The sequence below is a fragment of the Macaca fascicularis genome, chromosome 7 (assembly GCF_037993035.2).
Source record: "Macaca fascicularis isolate 582-1 chromosome 7, T2T-MFA8v1.1".
NCBI lineage: Eukaryota > Metazoa > Chordata > Mammalia > Primates > Cercopithecidae > Macaca > Macaca fascicularis.
The window spans coordinates 169,091,444-169,114,696 of NC_088381.1; the positions used below are offsets into that span (position 1 = coordinate 169,091,444).

The 23,253-nt window shown below is 41.9% G+C and overlaps 1 protein-coding gene and 1 non-coding gene across 18 annotated transcripts in view; both read left to right on the forward strand.

Moving 5' to 3' along the window:
• LOC102123842 (uncharacterized) overlaps positions 1-20,029 on the forward strand; it is a 124,792-nt gene extending 104,763 nt beyond the window's left edge. For 16 of the 17 annotated variants that reach the window (XR_012416130.1, XR_012416123.1, XR_012416127.1 and 13 more), the window contains 3 exons: positions 1,996-7,876; positions 15,240-15,329; positions 16,175-20,029. The gene's annotated coding sequence lies outside the window, so the exon portion shown is untranslated. Of the gene's footprint in view, positions 1-1,995; positions 7,877-15,239; positions 15,330-16,174 lie in introns of those variants that run through there. The other variant, XM_073998234.1, reaches the window with a different exon arrangement.
• Positions 3,567-3,639, forward strand: LOC123574975 (small nucleolar RNA SNORD113/SNORD114 family). Its single transcript, XR_006700148.1, has one exon. It is a non-coding gene; the product is annotated as a small nucleolar RNA SNORD113/SNORD114 family (small nucleolar RNA).
• Positions 20,030-23,253: the final 3,224 nt, after the last annotated feature.

The following is a 23,253-nucleotide window of genomic DNA, read 5'->3' on the forward strand; positions in this document are numbered from 1 at the left end:
AGATTTTTAATCTCTCACAATGAGAAACATGTAGACAAATATATGAGTTGTCCATGTTTATGTTGAGTTGTCTTTGGTTTCCTGGTTGTTTGTCTTATCCCTAAATAGGGATGTTGTTTATATAAATAAAAAACTAATTTTAAAGAGGGCCAGTGACAAGAATTTGTTCTACAACAAGAGCTATTGTGCTCACTAAATTCCATTACAAAGTGACATCATCTGTTATTACTTTGATCATGATCAACTATGCATGTGCTACGATGATCCATGCTATAGTCTAGATCATGTGTAAGGATACTGATTTTATCTTAATAATGAACAAATGCATGTTAATAATAATAATCAATTAGCTAAAAAGGATAAAGCAAGGGCCAGTAGCAAACATGTCTGGAAATAATGGTTGTGATGTGACTGGGTCCAGAGATTGTGTTCTTCTTAAAGCAAATATTTTGGCTCTTACAAGTGTTTGCATAAGGAGGCTATACATAGATGCACATTATCAGACACGTTCTGGGTTTCTGAGAGTTTACATATTGTTCTGTTTCTTTACAAAGAATGAATAGTTGGCCAAATTGGTTTGTGAATGAATGAATGAAGTGGTATCAAGCACTGTTCATTGGTATGAAATTGCTCTGAAACAAGTATTTAGATGAATCTAATTATGCATATGGGAGGTCCAAAGATTTAGGTTGTTGAGTGCATGGGTGGAGGCATTGAAGTTGGCATGTTTTGCAGAGAACTCTCATTCTTGATTCAGGTGTTGGATTCAAAGGCATCCATTTAATTTATTTAAGTTCTGGGGTACAAGTGCAGGATGTGGATGTTTGTTACTTGGGTAAACATGTGTCACTGTGGTTTGCTGCACCTATCAACCCATCACCTAGGTATTAAGCCCGGCATGCATTAGCAATTTTTCCTGATGCTCTCCCCACCCTTCCCTGACAGGTGCCAAGGTGTGTTGTTCCTCTCTTGTGTCCATGTGTTCTCATTGTTCCGCTCCCACTTATAAGTGAGAATATGCAGTGTTTGGTTTTCTGTTCCTGCATTAGTTTGCTGAGGATAATGGCTTCCAGCTTCATCCATGTCCCTGCAAAGCACATGCCCTTTAATGGCTGCATAGTATTCCATAGTGTATATGTATCACATTTTCCTTATCCAGTCTATCATTGATGGCCATTTGGGTTGATTTCATGTATTTGCTGTTGCAAATAGTGCTGCAATGAACATACATGTGCATGTATCTTTATAATGGAATGATTTCTATTCCTTTGGGTATATACCCAGTAATGGAATTGCTGGGTCAAATGGTATTTCTGCTTCTAAATCTTTAAGGAATCACCACACTGTCTTCCACAATGGTTGAACAAACAGTGTAAAAGCTTTCTTATTTCTCTTTAACTTTGTTGGCGTCTGTTTTTTCTTGACTTTTTAATAATTGCCATTCTGACTGGTATGAGGTAGTATCTCACTGTGGTTTTGATTTGTATTTCTCTGATGATCAGTGATGTTGAGCTTTTTTTCTTGTTTGTTGGCTGCATGTATGTCTTCTTTTGCAAAGTGTCTGTTCATGTTCTTTGCCCACTTTTTAATGGGGCTGTTTGTTTTTTTCTTGTCAATTTGCTTAAGTTCCTTGTAGATTCTGGATATTAGAACTTTGTCAGATGGATAGATTGCAAATTTTTTCTCCCATTCTGTAGGTTGTCTGTTCACTCTGATGATAGTTTCTTTTGCTGTGCAGAAACTCATTAGTTTAATTAGATTCCACATGTCAATTTTTGCTTTTGTTGCAATTGCAAAGGCATCTATTTCAAATGCAAAATTAATAATTGAATTAATGTGACAAAAAAGAGGAACTTTCTGGCTAATTGTAAAAAGAGCATGACCCAATTATAAAAATTAATCTAAACTTGCTCACCTTTCATTTATTAGAATATTAGAGCACAGTCAAAATTTAAGATGTTTCATTCTTTTTACCATTTGCTTTCTGCCCTCCAGAATGGATTATCATTGGTGAAGACCTTGGCTGGTAAGTCTCTGGGAAAGAAGGCTATAGGCCCATAAATATAATGTGCAAAGTTCTTGTTCTTGGGTGGGGTGTTTACTCCGAGGTATTCATTGTATTATAAAATAATGCATAAATGACTACATCTATATACAGAATTAAAAAAGAATAGGGATGAGAGTGTGTTACATACCAAAAATTAGAATGAGTCCAATCAGAACATCTGTGGAATTATATATTTTTAATATGCCGAAACACTGAATTTTATGAATAAATTAATAAATCAGGAATGTTCCTTCTTTTAGTAAGGATCATATACACAAAGAATAGTAATAGTCAACGTTTTTGCTCTGGGAGAATGGTGAGTTCAAGTTTGTTTTGTTAAGAGAAGCAAATAAATAATTTCACAAATTTACCAATATCTAATTACAAATAGCTAAGCAAATCAAGGAGGGAAACATGGATCAGTTTTTGATATTTTCACTCCCTTTTTATAAGGGATATTCCTGCATATTTTGTGTATAAGTTTTTAAAGGTATAAAATAATACATATTTATTTTTCCTTTTTTTCACCATCTGCTTTCAATTCCATAGAATGAACACACTCATCATTACAATGATTCTGTAATGATGAAGACATTCATGGGTCAGTGTGAGTAATGATCCAAGTTCTTGTCATTGTTGGATGGTCCATTTAGGGTATGTAGTGTATGATAATAATAACACATAATCAGTGAAGGCTACATAAGGACCAATGGTAAGATTGTATTATAAATCAAGTTTCATGATGACTACTGTTTTGCACAACAGAAGTCCTTTTTAAAAGAGGAGCTCTACAATTTTAGCTCTGTGGGTATGGAATATGGAGTCAGATGTATGTAACTCTCATAGTTTTTATGTTAGGTGGTTCATTTAAGGGTATTCCTGATATTGTTAAAATGGATAATATGTTAATTAATAAGATGGCGCTCCATGCACAAACCAGAGATAAGAATGTGGCATAAATCATTGTTTGTGATCAATTTCTATGATGGTTACTTCATGTTCACTAAATCGAAACCTAAATCTAGGTCTTTTCATTTGGTAATATCCTCTTTCATTTGGTAATATCCTCTACAGGATGGATAGACCAGAGCTGATTAAATTATTCTTCCATGATGAGGAACTTTACCTTATCCCTCGGAGTAAGGAGAATGTCATGCAATGTAAGTAATAAAGTTCTTGGGTTGGGTTGTTAGTTCATGATTTCTACTGTCATTTAAAAAGATAATTAAATTTTAAAAGGTCATGCATAGGCCTATGATGAGAATGTGTTATGGACCGAAACTAATCCAATTTAGCACAAGTGAAGTATAAGGAAAAAAAACTTAGCTTTTCCATTCATTTTCAATAGTTAAATGTCACATTATATGTTTGTCTCACTGATTATTTATAGACTCTTCTCTTGATAAAGGCTGTTACTCATTTATGGAGTCAGTATTCTAGTTGTTGAGTAGGATGGTGGTTCAAGCTTGTTCATTTGATATCTAAAAATGTTTCAAATTAAATGTAGAGGGGCCATGTGTGGACCGATGATGTGAACGGAATGCATCTGAATAAAAATTATGATCAATCATTTTTGAACAACTGAGGTCCACTGCAAAAAGAAGAATTAATATGTAAACCTTTGTGGGAATAATGTCAGGCAAGTTTGAGAATCTAGTTCCGGAGCTTGAGAGGGTTCACAGATACTGATTTTATACAATTAGCAGATCCACTTCTGTGGATCAACACACAAGTATATTCATGAGTAAAGAAAAGGAGGTTAAGACATGGACCAATTCTGAAGGCATGTTGTAAAGCAAGGAATATAATTAATTCAGTTCTGAAATACCTTGGTCCATCAAGAAAAAGAAAACAGATTAAATTTGTCACCACTTTGGGTAAGAAGCATCTAGATAGAAGTATTTAATAGTCAATGTTCTGCTCCTAGTTTGCTGTGGGTTCCCAGATGTTTGATTCATTAAGACAAAAAAAATTAAAATTAAACAAACAAATACGTGTATAGCTAAATAAATGGGTGCCAAGTATGAACCAATGATAAGGGTATTTCATTATTTTCTACCTCTGCTTTGTAAGCCCACAAAACAGAGGTAACTTGGCTGTTTTAATAATTATTTAAAGGATGAAGATCTTGACTGTTACCCATGTGGCCAAGGAGAGTGTAGAACAGGGCAAGTCAGATTAAGTTTTTATTCTTGGTTTAGGCTTTTGTTAGAGATGATGATTATTTATTATTTAAAAAGAAGAAATGACTTTATGCAATCATAAAATCCAAGAAGACCATGCCTGAACCAATGATAAGAATGAATCCTACCAAGTGTCATTTTGCAAAACGAGATCCATTTAAAAAGAGGTTTGGTTTGCTACCTCTTAGATTAAGGAGATTATAGGCTGTTTCGAGCCTTAGTCAAAGATCTCGTTCTTGGGTTAGTTGTGGTTCTCTTGAGTTTTATTATTTTATTAAAAATAATAAATAGTTAAACAAGTACAAAGCGTTTATGCTAGTAAAATTACAATGGCCACTCATGACCAATTGGGAGATTATACCATGAAACAAGGATTTGTTTAACTTGGATTAACTATTTTACCACTGTTTGAGGAGGTCATGGAAAGACTTAAATGATAGTCAATTTCTCCCCTCTTTCTTGGGAGTAGATTCTTTGTTGTTGACTTTATATTTGAAAATGAGTAACAATTAATAATTAAGTAAATTAATGAACAACAAAAACATTAGAATGGACAAGAATATTCAAATGATAACATTTCATGAAGCAAGAATTATGATCAACACAATTCTGCTTCTCTGAAATCCATTTAACAGAAAAGAGTCAGTCTGTTTGCTCTGTGTATAATGAGGTCAGAAACCGGTGTTAAAACATTCAGTGTTCTTGTTTTTGTATTTTGTTGGGTTCATGGAGTTGATTATTATGATTAAGGAAATAAGTATATAAAAAAGTAAATTAGAAGAGGGCAAATCATGAACCAGTGGTTAAAATGTGTTTTGAAACAAAGATTATAAGTATTTCAGTTCTGCACCATGGACTTTAATGAAACGAAACCTTCATCTTTTATATCTTTATTTTAATAGTACATAGTACCATTCTGCATATACTACGGATATATTTTAGACATTTTTGCATGCTACTTACATTGAGTTTTCTTCACTATCTCAGTTACAAATTCTAGTGAACCGATGTATTTGGAGGTGGTGTTAGGAAACCCCTATACCCCATATTTTAAAATTTTCTGGCAGGTGATATCGGAGAGAGTACTAAAATAACTAATATTAAGGTATTAATTTCAGCTCAACAAGTATTGATGCTAATTCTTGTCAGACCCCATGTCAGGAGTGGCATTTATATATGAATTTAGTTCCACTCATTAAGTAGCTCTGTGAGATTAGATGGAGACCCACTTATAAATGCAACAATTCAATAGAATAGGGAAGGTAGATGGGCTCTCTGTGAGGTTAGAGGGAGACCCACTTATACATGCCGCAATTTGATAAGATAGGCCAGGCAGATGGGCTTTCCAGAAGCACAGAAGGTATGCCTTCAACTCAATCTTAGTGTCAGGTGAGTTGTGGAAGAGATGACTCCTGAGCCAGTGACAGACTCACTAGTCTGTAGCTCCGCAAAGCTGGGGACCACACTCCTCTCCTTCACTGCTCTGCCCCTTGTGCCTTACCTGGAGAGCACACACAATAAGCATCTGTTGAATGAGTAGGTGAATACATGGTGAATAAAAGAATGGAGGAGTGAAGCAGTACATGAACAAATGAGTCTTTGAGTAAACACAGGAATGAATAAATGAAGTAATAAAAATGGGAAGGAGTACATGAATGAGTGAATGGATCAATGATAGGTCCATGAGTGACTGAGTCAGTGATAAGTGGATAAATGCATGGTGAGTTAATGAGTGGGTGAGTTCACGTGTCAGTAGAAATGTCACAAAGTGAATGAGTGGATGATGAAAGACTAAGTCAATGAGCAAATGAATGGAAGACTAATAGGTCAAGGAGTCAAGAAATGAAAGACGAACATGTAAATGGATGAGTGAATCAATGGGTCCATGAATTCCTGAATGAATTTATGAATTAACGGATAAATGAAAGTCAATTAGTAATAAGGAAATAAATGAATAGATGAGTCAGTGTATGAATCAATCAATGAGTTAATGACTCAGTGAAGAACCAAATGAATGAATTAATCTATGAATGAGTGAGTTTACAAATGAATAAATCAAAGAAAGAGGAAACAATTGAATAAATTAACTGGGTAGATAAGTCAGTGAATGAAACAAATTATGAGTGAATAGATAGACAAAAGGATGGATAAATGATGGATATTTTATAGCTAATGAATAGAACAGTGAATTAGTGAGTGAGCAAATGAGTCAGTGAATGAGTATGTAATCAAGGAATAAAGTAGCTCTGGGAATGAGTAAGTGAATAAGTGAATGAGTCAATAAATTAGTGAATTAGTCACTTATTGAAGTGTAAGGCAGTGAGTGAATGAACTCACACTGGGACTCTTTCCCTGACTGTTCCACAGAGAATAGTCATGCCCCAGCTTCACACCACAGCATAAATAATCAGAGCACCCACCCTACACTATCGTGGGCATTTGTTTACATGTGATCACTAAACTGATGTGCCGCAGGGGCCAGGAACTGGGTCAAATTATTCTCTCTATCCCTGGTGCCTGCCCAGCTCTGAGCCTCGGAAGAGCACAGTAAATTGTTGCTGAATGAATGAACAATAGCTAAAAATACATGTGCTTTTTTGGAACCAGGATGGGCCGTCTGAGAATGGCCTGGGAGCTGTTCTTTGGGGAGGTGTGCTGTGTGTCAGATGGTTTGTGGCATCCTCCTACGCAAGTGCAGATTCTGCCTTGAGTCCAGCTTCCTGTGTTCAGTGCCAGATAGTGAGACAGGATACTGGCAGTTCAAACTGCCCTGGACGTTGGCCCATCCTTGGGCAATGCTGGCTTGGCATGGTAGAATGGAAGCCCTAGGTCTTCCCGAAAGCTGCCCTTGCCTCTGCCAAGACAGGAGATCAGAAATAACTCGGTCTTGTTTTTATGCCTTCAGCAAGTGGGCCCACTCCATGCCTTTCCAAGCAAACCACATTCCTCCTTGCTGTAGTTGTGGGACATTGGGTTGAAGTACCCCTTAACCTTTATCTGGTAGATGAGAATAACAATCTCCGCCTGGGTGGATGTGCTGCTTTACAGGAGATTATTTAATACATGTTACATACATAGCGTGGTACCTGGGAGGAAGCAGATGTTTCAGAAACGTTACATGCCAATTTTCTTCATCCCCACCCAATGTAGCTATATTTGATGATTTAAAATGCATTAATTTAAAAGCTCTCAAATGGATGTGATACTCAAATTCCCCTCTTCCAGAAGATTGGAGAGTTCAACTGAGTTCTAGGAAGAATGCCAGTCTGGATGGTATTCTGGGTCAGTCCAGAACTTCAAGATGGCATGGCATGCCCTTCTACCAGGGAACAGTCAACCAGAAAAATGAGTTGGCAATATCCACGCTCTACGTAGGACACATACACGAGACCCACCCTTCATCTCTCTACCCTTCCCTCCCTTCCTTCATTCAACATATAGGTATTCAGGGCCCACTGTATGCCTCACACTGACCATTTCTTGTCTTCTCTTGTCTTGGCTGGCTCCTGACCCTGGATTTCATCTCTCACTGCTGTTCTCACGTCCTTCCTTTGAACTTGGCGATTGGTTCTTGGTCATCTGGTGTGAATACTGCCCTCTCCTTCATGAGGACTTGATTTGGGCTTCCTACTTCAGAGCACATCAGGTAGACTCCCCCTTCTTAATTCGGGGCATTGGGGACCCCTATTCTGACTCTTCCAGGTCAGCCGTTTTCCATCTAGGCAAGCTTCAGCCCCTTGTAAGAGGAGCTTAGGCTGTGTTGGTGGCAGGGTGACCTCTGAATGCTGGGGTTGGGCGGCAGTGGCAGCATGGAAGGCTTCGGGCTAGACTCTGAGATTCACTTGGTGCCTGAAAGCTGGTCTTTCAGAGGAGTTAGGTTGTCACTGCCCCCCTGTCCACTGAATTCCTTGAATAATGAGGAAAAACGACCTTTCAACATTCAGCAACTTGCAATTAATTTAGTTTTCCCATCCCTCCCACTGGTTACTCAGCCTGTGCTGGGCCTGACACAAATGTCAGCCCCTCTCCTACCTTCACAGCCCCCCGCCCTCTCCCCTAGCTTCCTTCCCACAGTCCTCTGTTCACATCTGCCCTTCCTCACTCCTCCATACCCATGCCAGAACCCACATCACATTGTCTGCTATGAGCTGCCAATTTATCCCAAAGGGCTATGAGCTTCTTGAGGCAGGTGTTCTTTTTATAATTTAATCATTTTTATCATTATAATCCACAGAAGGTCTAGACATCAGGAAATGTTAGGTGAATTAGGTGTTCATCCAGTCATTCATTTACACAAAAGGTGTTGGGCCCTTTCTGTGTGCCACAGGCTGGGTGGTAGAAGTAAGTAATCTATCTTACAAGAAGTAAGACAGATACCACCTCTGCCCTTATAGAGTTCCAAGTCTTGGATAAGAGATTCTAAGCAAATGTTTCTGGCAAAAGAATTTAATTACACTTGTGATAAGTGCTATGAAGCCATGGCTCTGGGGACCGTCATTTGCTCGGCCAGCTGGGTTGGTCCTGATGTTCCCCTTGCTTCTCGCCTTGGCTTTGAGGAGAGCCTGAGAGAAGGACAGGACTCTAGCCATGGTCAGAGATGGCCAGTGGCTTTGGCTCCCTGGGCTCAGGTCCGTGGGGTGTTTGGACATCTAGGAGGAAAGAGGAATGACTGGACCTGGGGGTTTATGCTTGGCTGTTACTTGAGTTCTGCTTGATAATGACCTGGGCGGTTGTCAGCCGTCGAACCCTGCCCTTTGCTCAAGCCCCTCACCTGTTAACAAAGTCCCTGCTGAGTGCCAGGGTTTAGTCTTCCCTGTCAACTTCCAAGTATTTCTCTCAGATATTTTGCCAAATGACAAACTAAAGGTAGACTGGAATATGAGTTGACCTTTTCTTTTTCCTCCGCTGCAGTTCTGAGTTTCTTAAAGTGGTTGCCTGAGAAACAGTGATATCCTGCAGGCAGCTGGGCCACTGGGCATGCGCTGTTCCGAGCACCATCCCTGCTGCCTCCTCCTTCTGCCTTTGTTGTTCAGTCTCCACCCAGGCACCCATCCCTCCTCTGTAGAACCCCCAGTGAGCCCGCAGGTCCCTCTTCTCATCTGCACCACCATGCCACCCAGGCGTCCCTCATCTTGGGCTGGTCTTTCTGCTCCCACCTCCCCTCTGTTCTCTTCCTGGGAGGTGGAGTTAGAGCAGCCTTTCTAGAATGCATGTCCCAGAGTCCCTGCTCCTGAAAGCCCGCTCGTGGCTCCCATAGGCCCCAGGATGGAGCCCCAGCTCCTTGGCCTCCTGCCATGCCTCCCACTACATGCCCCCTGCCCTTGTGTGCTGCCTGGCAGAGCCTCCCCGGGTCTCCGGGCGTGTGCGTCTCTGTGCCTTTGCCCCGACCCCCTCTCTGTGGCCACCCTCCCACTGCTCCATGGATGCAAGACTGCTCTTGCTTCTCTCCCTGTGGTGGGCTATGTTGCCCCACACTCTGAACTGTTGCATGGTCATGAACTTGACCTTCATTCATAACATTTGTTGCTGGGTCATGATTTGTTTAGGTGTCTGCTTCCACAACCAGACCTTCGGCTCCCTGAGTATAGGTGCTCTGTCCTGGTCATCTCAGACTCCCCCACTGTCCAGTACAGAACCCAGTGCAGAGGGGCCGATCATTAAGAACGTCAGTTGAATGAAGGAATGAGTGGATGCACAAAAGGATAGTTGTACCGTCATACTGGGGCACAAATTATATCCCTGGCGGAGAACTGGGTTCACTGGCATGGCGGAATATCACCTCCTTCTCCAGCCAACTCCACTTTGCCTTCCACCTGCGACTCATTAAGAGATATGTAACCTTAATCCTTGAAATTGCCTGGGACGGAGCATGTTTTCACTCAATGGCATGGACATGGGGATTTTATTCCTCTCTTAAATAAATCTCACTCCCCTAGGAAGCTTGGACAGGATGTGGGCAATCGAACTAGGGCTTGAAACTGAACGTTTTGCAAAAGGCCCCTTTCGAAATCTGAAACCCTGTGGCCACTGGCCAGAGCTGAGTCTGGCTTGTGGGGGTCGCGGGGGCCTCCTCTCAAAGAAGGGAAGGGAAGATTGAAAATAAACCTAGGCTGATGGTTTGTGAGACAGAATTCTGAGGTCTGGTTTTGCTTCTCTGACGAAACTTGAGTGAACTTGGCCATCCTCTTTAGCTCTTCTTTTGAGCCTTTGGCTGAAGGCTCCACCTCTCCCAAAGCCAGAAGGGAGCTTGATTTGATCCTGAAATGGACGGGACAAGTGTGCAGGCACTAGGTGGGATGGGAGCTTTGGCCCAGGTTGGGAGGAGAGGGAACTCAGGGCCAGGGCCAGCGATCGTGCAGTCCCGCTCAGAGGGTGGAGTGGCTGGAGGCTGACCTTTCTCCCAGGGAGCAGGCACTGGGTGGACCCTGACACTGGGGAGAATGAAAGGAAAATTATATCATGCCTATTGTGTGCCAGGCAGAGGCAGCAGTTCCCCTTTCATCTGGGGAATGTCCCGGGTGGGTGATGTCAGTTCCTCATTGTGCAAACAAGGAAACTGAGACCCGGGGCCCATCCCATCCACGATCAGGGCCCAGGCAGCTCTGACTCAATGTTCAGTGCTCTCTGCAGGTGTTCGGGCACTTGCCACGCAGAGCAGTGACCAAGGATCACAGATGCAGTGGGCTGGGGAAATGGCAGAAAACAAAGGGTTAGGGTGCCCGGATGCCAGGTTCTCAGTGCTGGTGTCCTCACAACTGGCTGTTCCTATGCCCCTGCTGTCCTCAGTGGGTGGACACTAGATCTGGACTGACCCCTGGGACAGGAGGATTCGAGATGTCTTATTCTCTTTTGATTTCTTTTGTCTTTTCTCTGCCGGGAAGATACTGGTCTCTGTTCTTGGTTAGGTTCCCGGAACCATCTAAGTTTCGTGCCCCTCAGCTGTAAAAGGGAAGTGCATTGCGTTTGTTTATTCTGTAAAACTCTTGGTGTGTGCCATGGTATGCACTGATGACGAGCACATGTGTGCGGCCCTGCCCCCATGGAGCACATACATGGTCCTTCAGCCGGAGACCGCGCTGGGAGAACTCAGGGGTTCACTCCCGGTCGGAGGTGAGCATCTGCCTCTGCACAAAGGAAGGCATTTCCTGAAACCCCAAAGGCCCCGCAGCCCCCGCACGTGGAAGGAGTCACTCTCCTCCATGTGGGGTGAGCCACGCTGGCCTTGTGGCATACACGTGTTCTCTCCACCTGCTTCTCCAGCCTGAAGGGGACCTCAGTGTCCTCTGATGACCTTCTTGAAGAGAGACATTTCCTCCCTGCCTTCATTGGAGCCTTTAGACGGAGCCAATGACAGCCCAGCTCAGGTTGTTTCCCATCTGTGAAATGGGAAGAGGGAGGATGGCGCTAGTCCCTTGCCCTCACCACATGGTCCGCTACAGAGAGGAAAGATGTTTCCATTCTGATCCCCACACACCTCTACCCCGTCCTTCCAGGCTCCTGATCCTCATTGTAATTTTGGGGCTATTTGGTGATATTTTCTTTGTCCTTGGATCTGAGGCTTCTACCAGCACGTGTTTTTTCAACATGACAAAGTAAAAGCCCTGGGCCAGGCGGGGTGGCTCATGCCTGTAATCCCAGCAGTTTGGGAGGCCGAGGCAGGTGGATGACAAAGTCAGGAGTTCGAGACCAGCCTGACCAACATGGTGAAACCCCATCTCTACTAAAAATACAAAAAATTAGCTGGGCGTGGTGGCACGCGCCTGTAATCCCAGCTACTCAGGAGGCTGAGGCAGGAGAATCGTTTGAACCCAGGAGCTGGAGGTTGCAGTGAGCTGAGATCACGCCATTGTACCCCAGCCCAGGCAACAAGAGCGAGACTCCGTCTCGGGGGGTAAAAAGAATAAGACAGCCCTGCTCCTGCAGCAGGGGCTGAACCCCATCCCTGACAGATGTTTCTGGCATCAGCAGCAGCTGGTGACCCCGGCCAGCCCCCTGCCAGCCGGGCTTGCTGGCAGCCACTCAGAGGGGACAAAGGCCATCCTGGGCACATGTGTCCCTCCTGTGGCCTCCCTTCCTTCAGCTGCCCGCCCCCACCCCCAGCCCCACCCCCACCCCATTGCTGCTGGGCTCCTGGCTTCATTTATTGATGGACTCTCCCGTGGGGTTCTCTGGGGAACCCCAGCCAGAGTTCAGACTTCAGAAAGGGCCGCTTAACTGACTCCCTGTGTCCCGGGGTTCCCCTGTCCTCCTCTGCGACCCTGGTCCCTGGCCCCCTCAGTTGCACGCAGCTGTGCTATACGTTCCCTTTGCATCACCCCCCACCCCCTGCTCCCTGCAAAACCCCACTGCTCTGCAGGCCACAAATCCAGAGATTTAATGCCCCGGTGAACTGTGGGTCACGTTCCTTGGCTCAGCTGTTTACTCAGCTGGTGGGTGCTCATCAGAGTTGGAGAAGCCATATTGGAGGGGAGGGGTCCCAAAGGCAGCAGCAACCCCTCTAAAGTCATGGAGTTGGGTGCCAAGGGCCACCCGGGGCCCTGCGGTCCCACGCTGCTGCAATAAAGGTCTCCTGGCTTCGCCTCCCAGGCTTCCTCCTTGCCATCCTTTCTCGGGGACTCTGGCTGTGTGGCCTGGGTTTGGATTTGTATTGTGAGGAAGAAGAGACAGAGTGGGGTGTGTGACAAGGGCTGGGGTAAGCAGGAAATCAAGCCTTGCTAGTTGGTTTTCTGGAGTGGAATTGAGCCTTAAGAAAAGAGACTTGTGAGGGCCAGGTGTGGTGGCTCATGCCTATAATCCCAGTGCTTTGGGAGACCCATATGGGAGGACAGCTTGAGGCCAAGAGACCAACCTGGGTAACATAGCAAGACCCCGTCCCTACAAAAAAATAAAAAGATGAGCTGGGTGTGTTGGTGCACACCTGTGGTCCCAGCTACTCAGGAGGCCCTCGGGATGCCCCTCTACCCTGACTTCTAGTATGGCTTTGTGCCACTGTACTCCAGCCTGGTTGACAGAGCAAGGTCCTATCTCTAAAAAAAGAAGAAAGAAAAAAAAATGAGCCTTGTGAGCTGGAAACAAAGGAGGCAGAGGTCCTTCGAGTTCCCCAGCCCAACCCTGCGGGACCCCCAGGGAGCTGTCCCTCCCTCCCTCCCTGCTTCCCTGACACGGGTGGAGTCTGTGCTGCCACACTGGCCACCTTGCTGAAGCCTGCCAGTGCCGCAGGGGGGTGTCACTGGCCTTCCTTACAGAGAAGGAAACTGAGGCTCAGATGAATGCAGACAGCCTAGGCCTGCGCCAAGTCTGGGGTGCATCTCACGTCCGCACACCTGCCTCCAGTACTGCTCACTGCCCCCGGGACACACAGGTAGGGGATTGAAGCAGAAGCTGGCAGCGGCTCTGTCTGCAGAGGCTGGTTGCCTCGTCTCCCATCTGTGCGCTTGGGTCAGGGCCCCTTTCACGAGCAGGCCCCCGTCCGGAGAGCACTGCAGCACATGTTCACTGTTTGCTCAGCAGGATGAAAGAGCTTACCAGACTTTCCTGGCCAAGTTGACCAATTGGTGATTTTTCATAAAGCCCCACAGCAAAGCATCTGGAAAGCTCCTTTCCTGCTCCTGACAGTCACCCCGAACAGCATGTTTCCAAATCCACAGAACATATGGGCTGCAGAGCTGAGAGCCTTGCTCCTGGCCCAGCCAACAGAATGCCGTCTTCTTTCCCTGGCGTGGGCGCAGGGGCCGCTCTCAGCTGCCTTGCCCCCAACCTTAGAGCCTTGCCTTTGGTACCCGCTCGCTTGCCTCCAAATTCCTGCGTCCAAGACCTCAGGGACAGCCCCCGTTGGGTACTCATCTGCTATTAATACCAGCCCATTTCTTTCCCAGCAAGGAGAGCCTGGCTGAGTCAGTCCCTGGGCCAAGATTGGTATGGAAGGAACTCTACTGATATGAGCAAGGCAGTGAATAGGCAAAGCACAGCTCCTGAATCCAGGATCAGGTCGTAGCCAGTGGCTATCAGAGCTTCAGATAGAAGAGCCAGCAGGAAGCCCAGACCCACCTGGCTGTATGGGACATTGACCCAGCACAGGGAGAAGACCCAGGTGGATATAAGTTGTAGTTACTCTTCTAGTTCTGGGTTGGAGGCTGGGCTTATCCATGGGCACTGAATCCTTAAAAAGTTAAAGAAGATGCTAAAATAGAGCCACTTATGGACTCATGTTGACTGGTGTCAGAATAAAGTCTACAATCAGTCCAATTCTGTGTATATCTGAGTTTGAGGACAATGATAGTAATAATAACAATAGCAATAACTTGACTGGTCTAAACCTCAATGCATTGCTCTACTTGGCCAAACCTGTATACCCCCCTTCCCCCAAGTTCCTTTATCTCGATGAATGGCCTCAGTAATCCTGAGACCAAGGTCTGCTGCATATTCTTCCTCCCCTGCACCCTCCAGGAGCAATCCATCACCAAGTCCCATCAGCGCGACACCCTGAATGTCTCTCCTCCACACTTCCTTCCAGTTGCCCCTGCCTGGTGGGGCCTCATCCTCCCTGTCTGGCTCCACTGGATGCCCTCTGCTTGCTTGCCTCGTCTCTGGCTGTATCCTGTGGGTGACATGCATGCATAACCGGCGCCACTTAAACCCCCCGGTGGGCTCCAGGGTGCACCAAGCCATGCCATCCCATTGGCCCCGTGTCCTTTCCTTTTCCTCTCTTGCTCCAGCCTTACTTGTAATTCCTCAGTTCACACCTCCATCATGTCTGTCAGTCTCAAGATCTCCTCGAAACCCCCAGCCCTTCTCCAGACCTGTTCAAGTGCCCCATTCATCACTCCCCATGTGCAGTTCCGTAGTTGTCCATTTTGCATTGACTTCCCAGTATCCGGAGGCAGGAGCCGGCTCTGACCCAACTTGCCATTCCCAAAGTACCCTCTCAGTGAATGTGGCAGGTCCCCCTGCCTTGTCAATAAGTCATGTGATTGGGCAGGTTGTGTGACTTGTCCCTCTTGTCTCGGAAGGTCGTCCTGCCCAGAGCCTGTGAAGGTGCAGTGGCCTGAGCCAGGCTTCCAAGAGGACAACCGTGATGGGCTCAGCGTGTGCGTTGCTGGGTAAGCTCTGCTTTTCCTGGTTACACTCGGAAATACTTGTGTACCTGTGACTAAGGGCCAAACTCGGACTAGATGATAGGCGATCAAAGATGGGCTTTGTGACAGGCTGGAGTGCCTGCGATGGCCTCAGAGAGGGGCTGGAATGCATGTGCTTCTCACCAAGAACATTAGCAAGCAGAGGCTGGGTCATTTCTAACAGCTGCTTCTCTGAGTGGAGGGAAGGGCTGGCTAGAGAAGTCCCTCATCTCTGGTCCCACCTAAGAGGTGGGAGTCATGTTACTTTGCAGCTGACCAGATGCAAGCTTGAGATGGGGCCCAGGGTAACCTTCATATCCCTGCCCGAAGGCTCTTTTAAAAATTATGTAGCTAATTGCATTCTATTAACTCATTACCGTAATGGAGAGTGCAATAAGCAGGGGTCATGTATGTTTTCCCCATAAAATAACCTAAGCTAATGACTGACATTTATTGCACATAATTTTTAAAAATATTTTTCCCATTAAAAAATAAATATATGTTTATTATACAGAGCTTGAAAAATATTGAAAAGAACAAGTGTAAGAGCAAGACTCTCCCTAGTTCCCCCACTCACAGATCACCATTGCCAACATTTTGGTGGCCAGCCTCAGCCTTTTGTTTTTTTCTATAAATTAGGTGTGTACGTGTCTGTGTGTGCTTAATTGAGTTTATCATTGCCATCTTGTCTTCCATTTCCACTAATTATATATCCTGAACATTTCCCAAGCCATTAAGCAATTTCTTATCTTGTGCTTTTTAATGGTTACATAGGGTTCTAGCAAATGGCTCTATTGTAATTAATTGGTTTGCTTTTATTGAATATTTAGATCCATTTAGAAGTTGAATTGCGCAAATCGGGAAGGACATCTTTGTTTATTCATCGTCATATACGTGTCTGGCTCACTTTCTGCAGTTCATTCCGTGTCAAAAGGTGTGAGCGTTTTATGGCCAAATTGCCCTCTTAAAGCTTGTATCAACTTACATTCTCAGAATTAGTTTGAAAAGTGCCTGTTTCTCTGGGAATTATCAAGGTTGTTCACCTTTGCCAATTTGTCAAAACACCGTATTTCGTTCTTTTCGTTGGCAGTTCTTTTATTACCTGTGATAAAAGACATTTCCCCCTGTCTCTTTTGGTTATCTGTATCTGAATTGCCAGTTCAGGTTTTTTTTTCATTTTTCATTTAGTTTTTACTTTTGTCAAAGTCATGCATATGCATCGTTTTAAGAGTCAGATGGTTGTAGAGCAGCAGGCTTCCAACTCCACCCTAATTTTCTGCTTAACGGAAGCAATAGTTTTTAACTCCTTTAACTGATTCTCTTGACATTTACATCCGAATATCTAAGTAACATTGTTTTTCTCTTCTACTTCTTGATTTTCTTTTTCTTTTTTGAGGCTTAGGCATTATCGTGACTTTACAACTGTAGAAGATGAGGATTTGACTCCTTGGCCTCACCGCCCCTCCTCCCTTCTTTCTGTGCACCATCCTCAATATATTTAGTACGTAGTTCGGGCTTGATCCAAATTCAGAGTTCACCTTTTTATGAGAGTGTAAGCACTCCTGAAATCTGAGCGTTAGCACTACAATTTACCTTTCCTTCACGACTATTTTTTCTCTTGGAGTTAGTAATTATCTTGTATTTTTTTTCTCTTTGATTGGTTAGTTTTTTTGTGAGCCTAGCTGATTTATCCCTAGCCTGTCAATATATTCAAACACATTATTTTTAATTTTTTAAAAAATGTGTTTTATACTATCTAGAAATGTCTTCCCAGAGCCTTCTGGCCGGTTTTGTTATGAACTGGGTGATCTTTAGGGTTCTGGATACCATCTTGGAATATCTTTCACATTCTCCTTCTGAGGATTCCTTTGATCCTCTCTCTTTAGCTGGATTTTGTAGATTGCCTACTTTTGTAGATTCCATGTTATCATCCTTTTTGGTTTACTCCTTTGTTTTGCTAGAGTGCATCCTCTAGCAGTTTCTGTAGAGATGCTTAATGGAAGGTAAATTTTTAGAGCTCTTTCACATCTAAAAAGGAAAATATCTAGCCCACACTGACATTGAAAGATTGGCTGAGTATAGAATTCAACGTTAGAAACCTTTTTTTTTTTCTTAAATTTTGGCTCAGATTTTGAAAGAACAAATCATTATCTTGTGGCTTTCAGTGTTATTGGTGAGATGTCTTAAGTCTTTGTGATTCCTCATGCCTTCTATGTGAATTTTTTTTCTTCCTTTCTGGAACTTGTAGAACTTTCTTGTTGTCTTCCAATGTTTTAAAATGTCATGTGTTTGTGTATTGATGTACATCTGTGTTTATCCATTTTTCCAGGTTCTTTTAGCCTGAAGACACTTGTCCTTCAGTTCTAGAAACTTGTCTTGAACAACTGGTTGGATCATTTCCTCATACTTGTTTTCTCTTCCTAGCATTTCCTTCTTTTTTTTCTTTCTTTTCTTTTCTTTTTATTTTCTCCCCCCAACCCTTTTTTTTTTTTTTTTTTTTTTTTGATGGAGTTTCATCTGTTGCCCAGGCAGGAGTGTAGTGGTACGATCTTGGCCCACTGCAACCTCTGCCTCCTAGGCTCAAGCAATTCTCCTGCCTCAGCCTCCCAAGTAGCTAGGATTATAGGCGTGTGCCACCACGCCTGGCTAATATGTGTATTTATGGTAGAGATGGGGTTTCATCATATTGGTCAGGCTGGTCTTGAACTCCTGACCTCAAGTGATTCACCCACCTTGGCCTCCCAAAGTGCCGGGATTACAGGCATGAACCACCACGCCCAGCCTCTCTTCCTAGCATTACTATTGTTTGTATGTTGGAACTCCTGACTAGTTTTCTAATATTTCCATATTTTTCCTTTGATTTTTAACTTTTATTATTCATGTTCTGTTTCTAAGAAGGATTTCCCTATCTTCATGTTTTAACTTATTTTCATTTCTGCTTTCATATTTCTAATTTTTAATTTTTAAATTATATTCTAAATATTATATAGCATTTTGTTTTATGAGTGCAATTGCTTCTTTAATATCTCTGATAATATTAATAATAGGTCTTTTGAAATTTTTTTCTCCATGCAGAGTAGGCAAGCTTCATTCAGTTTACCACTTTGAACTGGAAATCGTTTACCCATTTTGCTCTATAGGTGTGTTCATTTTTTATTTTGATTTTGTAAGACCTTTTTTAACAAGAATAGTAACTCTTTTTCTGTCATATGTTACCTGGATCCCCCACTTTTTCATTTGCCATTCCATTTTGTTCATAAATTATTTTTTATTTTAAAAATTACTATGTTCTAAAAATTTATCATTAATTTTTCCTTACAATTTCTTCACTTGCATTTTTCTTTTGGCTCAGAAAGCCCTTTCCCAAACTGAACTTTAATTTTTTTTTTTAGTTCTTTCATGATTTCATCTTTTATATTTGAATCTTTACTTATCAACTTAATTATTGTGAGAAATAACTAATTGTTCCACTTCCACATTTACTACATGCTAGATACTTTTATAGTTTGGGTTCTTGTTCTGGTTTTCTATTATCCATTGGTTTGTCATTGCTTTATTTTAGTTTGTTGTATTATTAAAATGTGTTATTACTCAGTAGCAATAGTCTTCCTTAATTCTTATTTGTCAAGATTTTCTCCATTAGTCTTATTTGTATGTTCTTTCAGATGAACTGTAGTGATATTGTAAAGTTAAAAACATTCTTTATGGATATTGTGTGGAACTTTATAAAGCTGTCAGTTAATTTAAAGAGAGTTAATATTTTTTGAAACAGGCTTTGCATGATATTTTGCAGCTTTATGTATACATATATATTCATAAGTTGTCAAATTTGATAGATTCACAATTTGTTACTTTTATTTCAGGAAATTAAGTGTGGCTTCTATTGTGAATTTGATCCACTTTCTTTATATTTTGTAACTGGTTGTTATTGGTATGTAGGGAAGTGTCTATAAATTTATTGTTACTGTTCATCTCACTGAATTCTCTAATTTGTTCTGCAAGTTTCTAGTTGAGTGTTTTGGAATTTCTAGGTAAAGCGTCATTCATGGCTGGGCATGGTGGCTTATGCCTGTAATCCCAGCACGTTGGGAGGCCGAGGTGGGTGGATCACCTGAGGTCAGGGGTTTGAGACCAGCCTGCCCAACATGGTGAAACCCCGTCTCTACCAAAAATACAAAAAAATTAGCTGGGCGTGGTGGCGGGTGCCTGTAATCCCAGCTACTCTGGAGGCTGAGGCAGGAGAATCGCTTGAACCCGGGAGGCGGAGGTTGCAGTGAGCCAAGATCGTGCCACTGGACTCCAGCCTGGGCAACAAGAGCAAAACTCCGTCTCCAAAAAAAAAAAAAAAAAAAAAAAAATGAGTGATTCATATCTATATATAATGCAATTTTTGTCTGTCATTTTATCTCATCTATTTCTTTTCCTTTGGCTAGATCTTCTAAAACATTGTATTATTGATAACAGAAATCTTGTCTTGTTTCTGGTTTACTTTTAAGTATGGTTGCAAATCATTTTTTAGTTGAGATTTTTTTAAATAAATGAAGTATTTATACCTAGTTTACATAAGACTTTAAAATCAGGATTGGAGTTAGAATTTTATGAAATGTTTTTTTGATATCTGTAGATACCATGTTGTGTTTCTTTGTTGATCTGTTGATACAATAAACTGTTTCGTAACTTTGAAACATTTTTGGATTGAATTCTACTTGATTATGGTGTATTGTTGTTTTAATATACTACAAGATTTGCTAGGCTAATATTTCATTTAGAATTTTCCAAATCTATTTTTTTGTTGAATTTGAGTGTCAAAGTTATGCTGACTTTGTAAAATAAATTAGGCAACATTCCCTCTTTTTCTGTGTTCTGTACCATATATGCATTATTTGAATGATTTAGTCCAGGAAAGCTTGAAAGAACTCACCTATGTGACTAGCCTGGGATAAGTCTTTGGCAACGTCTCTTATTTCTTCTGTATTTATTGGATTCTTTAGGTTTTCTACATCTTTAGAATTTTTGCTTCTTTTTCTAATATAGCTCAGTGTTTAAATGTGCAGGCACTGGAATCAGACAAATTGAGTTTAAGATTTTGGCCCTCTCATTTTCCATGTGATGGGGACACTGTGTCACTTCCCTAGTTCTTAGTTTCCTCATTTGTTAAATGGTTAAAACGAAAGCCTCCGAGGGCCCTAACAGGACCGGTGTGAGGATTAAGAGATATAGTTACCTTGCACTGGTTCTTGCACATAATGAGTGCTCACTAATGTTTTTAGATATTATTTATCCTAGAAAATAATAGATTTTTATGAGATTTAAACATTTATTCACATAGGATTATAGTATTTTTATACTAGAATTTTAATGTATTTCCATGATTACATCACTTCTGTCATTCTTAATTTTGTATATGCATACTTTATCACTTTTTTATTAGATGACCTGGAAGAATATCTGTTTTAGAGGTTTTTCAAAGAATCTGTTCTTGGGATAACTTGTCAGTTCAACTGGTTTTTGTGTGCCTGTGTTCAAATTAAATAATATCTGTCTTTATTGATTTCTTTCTTCTGCTTTCTTTGTTTTATGGATTTGTCCATATATGCCCTATTGTTATTCTTCTTTAATAATGAAAATATTTCACGGTATGAACTTGCTTCTGTTTGCAATTTTGACTGCATTTTCATATGGCTTAATATGTAGTCTTCAGTACCTTAAAATATTTGTTATAAGGCTTCTTATTTCTTCTTGTTATTAGAAGAAATAATTATCTGAGTTAAATTTGCAAAAGTAGAGCTGATTTTAAAAAATTAATTTCTAATTTTTTAAAGTTGTAAGTTGTTTATACTTTTAATTCAATTGTGGTTATCTTTTATTGTGGCTTGAGAATGTGGACACAAATTCTACTTTGGGGGAATTTATTGATGTCTTTTTTCTGCATAATATAATTGATTTTGTAAATGTTTTTTGTGGGCATTTAAAACTAAGATGTACTCCTTGTTTATAAGGTATGGATTTTGATGTAAAGACATTTAGTTTTATTAGCTTTTTAGTCTTTATTTGGATTTTCTTAGCAAAGAATTACGTAATGTATAAGCAACCGTATTTTGAATCTCAATCTAAGAGTTTACTGGACGTATCTGGCTTTTGTTTGTTTCATTACATTGCTTGGAACTTTTTGGACGGTGACCTAATGTTGATGAGGTGGGCTTCTTTCCCGTTTTTCTCATGTTCTGTTAAGTTTGTTGTTGCTTCTAGATTTGGGGTATGCTTATCATTGACTTCCTAGCTATTTGACATTTTTAGGACTGAAAGAGTTTTGGAAACGATGTTTCTATTTTCCTTGTTTGGGTGCTATTTTACTTCTAATGCAAATGTTCATGAGTGCCATGTCACTGTTGTGGATTATACCTTCCCTCTCTGAGAGGTGTTTAATGACCTGAAATCACAGAAGCACATCTGTTTTCTTTTAATTTGTGTTCCTGAGCTAGGTAGCCTCACTTGCTCATGTAATTGTTTCTGGAAGCCTGTAATGAAGGCAAAGTGTTGTTTGAAAGTTGAGCTGGAGACTTGCATGTTCCAAAGAATTTTGCTCCTCGAGAGCTCAATCTTCCAGGCAATTTCTAACATTCCATGGATGTTCTTTAGTTTTGTTCTTTTCAAACACGCAGTTAACTGCCTTAAATTCAATTATTGAGGCCAAAGACGGGCCATGTTGGGTCCGCCTAACAATGCCCATGTTTATACTAATTTCTGAAGCATATAGGAGATCTGTGCTCTTACCACAGGTGTCAGCAACTTTGTTTTTCCATTTTCCACTTATTTATACAACAGTGGAGCAAAATGTAGTTAAATACTCGTTTTCAAAGGCAGCCAAACCCTTTATTCAGACCAAATATTACCCAGAAGGCCAGTAAGTAAAATAGATCAAGTCAGGTCTGCCTTGTTTGGGGCTGTGCAGTGACCCCAAGTTGTTGGTGCTGGGCACCCTCCTTAAAATGCTATAGGGGACCCCAAATGCCCCTGAGATTACCCTTTGAAAGCCTCTGCAAAGAAATATTTAAATAATTGCACAAGCAAACTGAAAAAAAAATGGCTATGTATGCAAAACTGGGGGTGCCTTTGACTGCTTGCTGGCAGTCAGCTGCTGTCTGCATTCCGTGGCTTGGGGGATGTCCGTGCATGATTGTGTGGGCTACCTGGGATTCCAGTGCATGGAAATTGAGGCCATCCTGTTTATCCCTGCCATCCCTCGGCTTTGGATTTTCTTGAGTTAATTTATTTAAATTGTGTTCCAAATAGACAACATATAGTTTCAGTTGGAGTCTTTTGACTCAAACTGAGCATTCTGTTTGGAAAGAACGTGTAACCCATTTACGTTTGGTCCCTTAATTGTCATGTTTGCGCTTTAAACAAAAATTGTACTTAATGCTTGTTTTATTTTTTTCATCCTTTCTTCCCTGCTATCTTCTGTTATATCACAGAGACTACATTTTTTTTTTTAATTTTAATTTTCTCTGTGATTTGGAAAGTACATAACCAGTTTCTATGTCTGTTGGTGCTTACATTTCAGTTTCTGAAAAACTACGCTTACATCTATTATTTCTCTATGGTAACAAATGAAATAGTGTTCTCTGACTTTGCCCTGTGTGGAATAATTAAGTTTCATATTCATCTGCTTCCTCCCTTTCCTCCCACTGTTACACCCTCCCAAACGCTAAGGAAGGTGTCGGTGAGTTTTATCCCTGCCTCCCCTACTAACCATCCCCCGGTCCTGTGCCTTGTGCTTTGGGGGGCACAAATGGCTTCTCTCTGCCTCTGTGGTCTGCCCTCCCCCTTGCAGTAGGTGAGGCTGCTTACTGTTTCTGGACCATAGATCGTGTAGACCTCAAATCCTACTACTTCATGCACTTCTGAA